This window comes from Ctenopharyngodon idella, chromosome 19 (assembly GCF_019924925.1).
Source record: "Ctenopharyngodon idella isolate HZGC_01 chromosome 19, HZGC01, whole genome shotgun sequence".
In the NCBI taxonomy this organism is placed as follows: domain Eukaryota; kingdom Metazoa; phylum Chordata; class Actinopteri; order Cypriniformes; family Xenocyprididae; genus Ctenopharyngodon; species Ctenopharyngodon idella.
Window position 1 is genome coordinate 19,111,399 of NC_067238.1, and position 8,489 is coordinate 19,119,887.

At 35.0% G+C, this 8,489-nt stretch overlaps 2 non-coding genes across 2 annotated transcripts; both read right to left on the bottom strand.

The window, feature by feature from the left end:
* Positions 1-60: 60 nt before the first annotated feature.
* On the bottom strand, positions 61-224 carry LOC127501704 (U1 spliceosomal RNA). The gene has a single exon (XR_007926685.1). It is a non-coding gene; the product is annotated as a U1 spliceosomal RNA (small nuclear RNA).
* Positions 225-3,408: 3,184 nt separating this feature from the next.
* On the bottom strand, positions 3,409-3,599 carry LOC127501706 (U2 spliceosomal RNA). The gene has a single exon (XR_007926687.1). It is a non-coding gene; the product is annotated as a U2 spliceosomal RNA (small nuclear RNA).
* Between the last annotated feature and the right edge of the window lie 4,890 nt (positions 3,600-8,489).

The window sequence follows — 8,489 nt, forward strand, 5'->3', positions numbered from 1 at the left end:
GTAATTATGTTTGAAACTCTGTTTTACTTTAGTTCTTTGTTCTGTCTTTAACCAATCTATGAGGGGAGAGCGCGAACGCAGTCCCCCACTATCACAAATTATGCAGTCGAGATTCCCACATTTGGGGAATTCGTTGAGGTCAAACCAGCCGAAGTGCAATAACTGATCCTCACTCAAGGCAAACCACCTTCATGATCATGGTGTCACCCCTGCCAGGTAAGTATGAAGCTTCAGAGATCCGATCAGAGGCTCATTCCGCGCGCCACCGTTCACATCAACGGTGACTAACAAACATCAACACGTTATTCACGAGTAACATACAGTCCAGTTATAACGAGTTAAATTACACCGAGTCGTGAATCGGATGAATGTCAGGAACGATACAAGGCTTCATAAGTGTAAAAATAACGAAATACGTCACATGTGACGTCGGCAGCGCGTCTTTAAATTTTAGTTTCACAGCCAATCTAGAGAGACGTGACAACAATATAAACCCGGTGTTGCCAGCAGCGATTCTGAGAAGTATAGAGCCGCCGAAAGTTTATTTGTATACATGATGGAAAATCCTTCTAATAATGTGTATTGATCAATGAATTGAAAACCTGAAAGAAGAAAGGAGAGACGCGTTTGACGTCACGTCACAAGCTAGAGATTTACGCGAGTTTCGCCCACACCAGAATTTTTAAAGGGATAGTTCATCCAAAAATGAAAATCCTGTCATTTATTCACCCTCAAATAGTTCCAAACCTGTATTAATTTCTTTGTTTTGCTGAACACAAAGAAACATATTTGGAAGAATGTCAGTTACCAAACAGATCTCGAATTTTAACTTTGAATGTCAGAATTAGGACTTAATATGTAGAGGTTTTTTTGTCATAAAGTCACCTTTTTGTCATTATTATTACTTAGTATATCAGTTTTGACTTAATTTTGACTTATGCTGTAATTATGACTTAATTACGTCATAATTATGACATTGAACGTCAATTTCAACTTTGAATGTCATGTTTATATATAATAACTGACTTTTTGTGTCTCAATTTCGTTTTTTTTTTTTTTTTTTGGTCATAATTTGTACTTTTTATCATAATTATGACTTTCTATTAGAGATGCACGGATGTATCGGCCAAAAATTGGTATTGTTTAAAAACAGCCGATTATCAGGGCCGATTATGTCCTGTCAATCAAAAGGGTGTGGAAAAACGTGTTCAGAGTGGAACTCATACTGTATGTAAAGAAAATCTCTCTTGTGTTGAATTTCTTCTTCTTCTTGGCGGTTGGAAAAATCAGCTTTTGTGTGGAATTTTAACACATTAACAGTTTAAAAATAGTGACGCTAAAGCAGTCTCTTTTTGACCCTGTGAATCACCCTATTTCAAGCCAGGGTTGCCAGGTCTGCATCTTTATTTTTTGCTACATCAAATATTATTTGTAGCGCCTCCCATCCAATAATCGCAAAAGGCTTTGTGCTTTTTTTGCGCAAAAGTTTCAGTTTTCAAATTCTGTCCATTTTATCATGAAATTCAAATAATAAATGCCGTTTTGACGCTCTTAAATGTGACGTGTCAGATCGCTGTAATGCCTCAGTTCAGGCGGCAGCTCAGAGCGCGAGTCTTTTCTTCATCTTCAATACAAGTTATATCTCGAAAAACATGCATGAACATCAAAGGTATGTTGAAAGATATAGTACAACTTACCGGAATGTATCACGTCTCATGTAATCACTTTATTTGTGTTTCAACCGCGGAAAGACGTCAATAAAACAGCTTGTGAACAATATGTCGCATCATGTCACATTTACCTCAGGAATTTTTTCCAATGTTCACAGTCCCAAACACTAGAGAGGAGCTTATTTACTGTTAATTATGTTTGTGTAAATTTGCCATGAAGACAGCAAGTGCTTATGAAAACTACCTGATGTGATACTAAGTTTTATACAAACGTTTCAGTTTTTTTTAGTGTAATTATTATATCTGAAAATAAACAGCAGCTGAATATAATACCTTTGTTGTTAATTGTAACCTCTAATATTGTAGTGTACCAAATGAGAGGGTTCCCTGTATAGTTTACAACATTATTTGGGAGAGATTTTTTTTTCCTTAAGAAAAACCAAACTATCGGTATCGGCAGAGAAATTTAGTATCGGTGCACCTCTACTTTCTATGTCATAATCTTGACTTAGTATGTGGTAGAAATGTGCTTCCATACTGTGTGTGAAATTTCTATAATGACTGTGATGTTTTACCTGTATATTTTATGGTTAGGCAGCTGCACAGACCAAAATAATTAAAAAAAAAAAAAAAAATTTGTATTTTGATATACAAGTTTCTCAACTACTCTCTGAGGGTAATTACATTTACATTTATGCATTTGATAGACTTTTTTGATATTAAAATAACTGAAACTAAAATAACAATTAATAAAAACTATATAGAACCATTAAAAAACAATAACTAAGAAAATTATTTTTTTTTTTTTACTAAAAATGAAACTAAAATAAAAATTAATGAAAACTACACAGAACACTGTCACAGTTGCTCTCTGTGATGTTTCAAACAAAAATATAAAGTTACATATTTTAATATATTTATTAATTTACTTGTTTAGTTTTAATATATATTTTTTAAAATAAAAATGTATGAGAAAATATACAATATATAACTAAATAAAAATATAAAATATATTATCTACTTAATGTTTATTAAATATAGATATATATGTATTGTTTTAATATGAAATTTATATATTAAATATATTTATTTAATACATGTATATAATATATTAAATATATATTAAATGAAAATATCAAATATATTTGTAATATATTTAACATGTTTATTAAACAGATATATATGTATTGTTTTAACATTAATTAATATTTAATATATTTTAAAATAAATATATGAAATATTTAAATAAGTATATAATAAAATATTTTATCTCACATAATTCATCATGCAAAGAGCTTCAAAAATATAAAAAAAATTTTTAAAAACGTATTTATATAAAGATTTAGTACCTTAAGAGCTACACAATACAGATTAAATAATGAGATATGCACATACTACATATAAACCAGCTCAGCTAAATTCATCCAAATAAAATTTAAAACAGCATAAATAAAATAAAAAATGTAAGGCTCTTTATGGGGAAAAAAAAAACCGTAATGCCTTTTCGGTGGGTTTTTACTCTGTTTAGGCTGACAGAAAGGCTGGCGACATTTCTGCTCCTCAACAAACACATCTACATTGTTCTATAATTTGATATTTCCCGCGGATTATATTCCACAATCCTTCTAATATATCACTATGTTTAATAAGTAAAGTTCTATAATAAACATAACTTAGATTCGCTTAAACACATAACTTTTATTCCACGTTTCTTTTTTTTAACCATGTTTTTCCCCGGTGGGGGTGCACCGTTCCTGGAAGTACTGCAATACCAGGTCGATGCGTGGAGTGGACGGAGCAAGCCCCTATTCCATCTCCCTGATCCAAAAATCAATTTAATATATGGTCCCCGGGTAGGGGACGTATCAGATATTAAACTGATAAGAACAGATACTACACTTGATCTTAGCCAAAAGGCCGAGAAGCGATACCGAGAAATGTTCCGCGCTAAAGGAGTCACTCAGCCCGCTACACATCTCGATGACGGTCACGCGGTCTGAGATCACGAGAAACCCTTCAAACTACAAACACACACTCGAGAAATAATGTCCCGCTCAGAGACTGAGAGAAACTCTGAGATTCTCACAAGTATGAAGCTGAAAACCTCCTCAAATCATGCGGATTCTTCTTCAACCGTTACCTCGAGTTTACCATCGTCCAATCAAACACGAGCTTATAGTCCATCGTCCAATCAAACACGAGCACAGATTTAGAGCACAATAAAGACTAATTTATCTCTGTTAATAGTCTCAGTTAATAACGAAACATTCATGAAAGTGTTTCTGCTCGAGTTCAGACACCAGATTCAGAAAATAACGCAGAAGAAACGAAGATTTTTACACTTTCATTCGCTTGATGCGCCTCGTGTGGTTAAACGCGGTACTGCACTTTTATCGAGTTACTGAGGCGTTTAAATCCACCTGACGCTTCAAACCAAAACAGCACAAAAAACGACGACAAGAGCTTTAAATCTGTGGACAAGACTCTTAAAACACACACACACACACACACACACACAATTTCAACTTTTTACGTCATAATTATGACTTGTAGAAATGTGCTTCCATAGTGCAGAATGTGTGAAATGTCTATCATGACTGTGATGTTTTACCTGTATATTTTATGGTTAGGCAGCTGCACAGACCAAAATAATAATAATTAAAAAAAAACGTATTTTGATATACAAGTTTCTCAACTACTCTCTGAGGGTAATTACATTTCATAAAAACTATATAGAACTATTAAAAAACGATAACTAATAAAATGGGGGGAAAAAATTTACTAAAAATTCAACTAAAATAAAAATACACTTTCATTCCCTTGATGCGCCTCATGTGGTTAAACGCGGTACTGCACGTTTACCAAGTGATACTGAGGCATGTACAGGTGCTGGTCATATAATTAGAATATCATCAAAAAGTTGATTTATTACACTAATTCCATTCAAAAAGTGAAACTTGTGTATTATATTCATTCATTACACACAGACTGATATATTTCAAATGTTTATTTCTTTTAATTTTGATGATTATAACTGACAACTAAGGAAAATCCCAAATTCAGTATCTCAGAAAATTAGAATATTACTTAAGACCAATACAAAGAAAGGATTTTTAGAAATTTTGGCCAACTGAAAAGTATGAACATGAAAGTATGAGCATGTACAGCACTCAATACTTAGTTGGGGCTCCTTTTGCCTGAATTACTGCAGCAATGCGGCGTGGCATGGAGTCGATCAGTCTGTGGCACTGCTCAGGTGTTATAAGAGTCCAGGTTGCTCTGATAGTGGCCTTCAGCTCTTCTGCATTGTTGGGTCTGGCATATCGCATCTTCCTCTTCACAATACCCCATAGATTTTCTATGGGGTTAAGGTCAGGCGAGTTTGCTGGCCAATTAAGAACAGGGATACCATGGTCCTTAAACCAGGTACTGGTAGCTTTGGCACTGTGTGCAGGTGCCAAGTCCTGTTGGAAAATGAAATCTGCATCTCCATAAAGTTGGTCAGCAGCAGGAAGCATGAAGTGCTCTAAAACTTCCTGGTATACAGCTGCGTTGACCTTGGACCTCAGAAAACACAGTGGACCAACACCAGCAGATGACATGGCACCCCAAACCATCACTGACTGTGGAAACTTTACACTGGACCTCAAGCAACGTGGACTGTGTGCCTCTCCTCTCTTCCTCCAGACTCTGGGACCCTGATTTCCAAAGGAAATGCAAAATTGACTTTCATCAGAGAACATAACTTTGGACCACTCAGCAGCAGTCCAGTCCTTTTTGTCTTTAGCCCAGGCGAGACGCTTCTGACGCTGTCTGTTGTTCAAGAGTGGCTTGACACAAGGAATGCGACAGCTGAAACCCATGTCTTGCATACGTCTGTGCGTAGTGGTTCTTGAAGCACTGACTCCAGCTGCAGTCCACTCTTTGTGAATCTCCCCCACATTTTTGAGTGGGTTTTGTTTCACAATCCTCTCCAGGGTGCGGTTATCCCTATTGCTTGTACACTTTTTTCTACCACATCTTTTCCTTCCCTTCGCCTCTCTATTAATGTGCTTGGACACAGAGCTCTGTGAACAGCCAGCCTCTTTTGCAATGACCTTTTGTGTCTTGCCCTCCTTGTGCAAGGTGTCAATGGTCATCTGTTGGACAACTGTCAAGTCAGCAGTCTTCCCCATGATTGTGTAGCCTACAGAACTAGACTGAGAGACCATTTAAAGGCCTTTGCAGGTGTTTTGAGTTAATTAGCTGATTAGAGTGTGGCACCAGGTGTCTTCAATATTGAACCTTTTCACAATATTCTAATTTTCTGAGATACTGAATTTGGGATTTTCCTTAGTTGTCAGTTATAATCATCAAAATTAAAAGAAATAAACATTTGAAATATATCAGTCTGTGTGTAATGAATGAATATAATATACAAGTTTCACTTTTTTAATGGAATTAGTGAAATAAATCAACTTTTTGATGATATTCTAATTATATGACCAGCACCTGTATATCCAACTGACGTTTCAAACCAGAACAGCACAAAAAACGACGATAAGAGCTTTAAATCTGTGGACAAGACTCTTAAAACACACACACACACACAAAATTTGTATCTTTACAGAAACTGCAAACGTGTAACATACAGATACGTTTCAAAATCACCTCAAACTCGTTACTGACGAAGGACGAGGAACAATAAAAGACAAGTAAGTGTGGAAAAACATTTAAGGTTATGAATGAGTGGACGATATGTTCGCTTCAATTAGCCTACACATTTAGTAAAATATTACAGAAAATCACATCTTCATACGTTGGAAACCGCCATTATTGTGTCTTTATGTCTTTAATTTCTAATTAGGCTACAGCAAAATAACGATGTTCCACAGTATATCATCGAAGAACGGATGGAAATCGTTTGAAATAAGCGACCCAGATTACACTAAAAGCCGTTCAGAAAAAATGCAAAATAAATCGCAAGAAAAAGATCAAATTTATTGGCAGTAAAAATAACCAACCAAACAAAGAACTTAAAAACATATACAAAACTTTAGAGGCCTCAGGTGAAATAATCAGTCTTAAACTCCATCAAACAACTCTGCTCAGAAAAAGGCTACCTTCACACCGTCAGGCCAAATCCGATTATTTGTTTATCTAAAATTGACTGTCCACATTGTGTATCGCAACTGTTCAGATCCGATTTGTGTCCTATGCCGCTCTTTTGTTTTCCAGAATATCTGCATTGCTTTCTTACGCAAAGGCGTTGTGTTGGTAATACACAAAAACAACAACAGCCACAACATGGAGGGGTTTGCAATATAGATGAATGTAGCTCGAAACGGATTTGAAAAAAATCGCATTTCATAAGATATTTTGCCGTTCACACTTGATAAATCTGATCGGATTTCAATCGGATATGCACAAAAATCGGATTTGGACTGACAGTGTGAACGTAGTCCAAGAGATTGAGCAGGGGCTCGTAACACTAGCATTAAGGGACCGTTTACACAACACTGTTTTCAACTAGAAACAGAAAACAACTTTTTATGCATTTGGCCGTTCATTTACACAACAGCGTTTTTGTGGCCTGAAAATGCAAACTTTTGAAAACGTGTTTCAAAGTGCAAGTTTTTGAAAACGATAACGTTTTTATCTCCATATAAACTAAAAAAACATGAATTTGTGAAAACGGTGACGTCATGTGCATGCATATTATGTATTTAGTCTATAGGCGTATGTTTCTCTTTACAAAGTGACATCGCCATCTAGTGGCCTGGCAGCAGAATACAGCGATTTTAGTCTTTTTCGCGGATCAGTGTGAACGGGATCATTTTGACAACATTGTCATCTGTACGCAAAAATGCAAAGGATAAACTTTTCAGTTTTTAGTACATTGTTGCCGTGCAAACATACCCTCAGATTTCATTTTCATGTTTAGTTTTTTTATTGCAGGAGAGGGACTACTAGTTTCTACCATGAAATAAAAAAAACGTAATTGCGACTTTTTATCTCATAATTCCAATTTTTTTCCCCTCAAAAATGCAAATTTATATACTACCCCCCCCCATTTATTCAGAATTGATATAAATGTCGCAATTACCTTTTTTATTTTTATATTCCGTGGCGGAAACAAACTTCCTAGGACCAAAGATGTGTAGCTACAAAAATTAATCTAAAAACACAGAAGGAGAATTAAAAGTTTAAAACGTGAAGATACTTACGTGTCTCGCTTGAAGAACATCCAGTAAAATCCACCGGAATGGACGGCGTTCAAATCGAAGGCTTTTTGCTCATTGACTGGACAGCAATTTATACTTGAATTATATGACACTGAGAAACTTTCATTAAACATTAAAAGTCAAATAATAGCTCAAATAGTACATTTAGTAGTCAAATTTAGACTCATTGAACCTGTCTAAATAGAGACGGAATGGAACGATCACTAGTGAAAAGGTCTGAACTGAAACTCTAATTATACATTGGCTCTGTTCAGACAACAAACACACAGTAAAAACCTGTTTGTTTAGTTGTTTTACACAAATTACATAAAATTTGTAGTAATAATTCAACATTTTAGCTTACAAATTGTTTAACAATTATGTCATGGCAGAGTCAAGTTTCATTGAAATCAGTGATTATTGATATATTGGTATGGATAAATCCTAATGAAAAAGTTTAATGTGATTGCCAATGTTTTGCAACCTTTTTACACTTACACAAAGAAATAGGGTCTTTAAAAAAAGTCCAAAGTCATGTATTAATGATGTCAAAGGTCAAGTCATATATCACATATATCATATTCATAACATGAATAATAGAGAACGGAGACAAAAG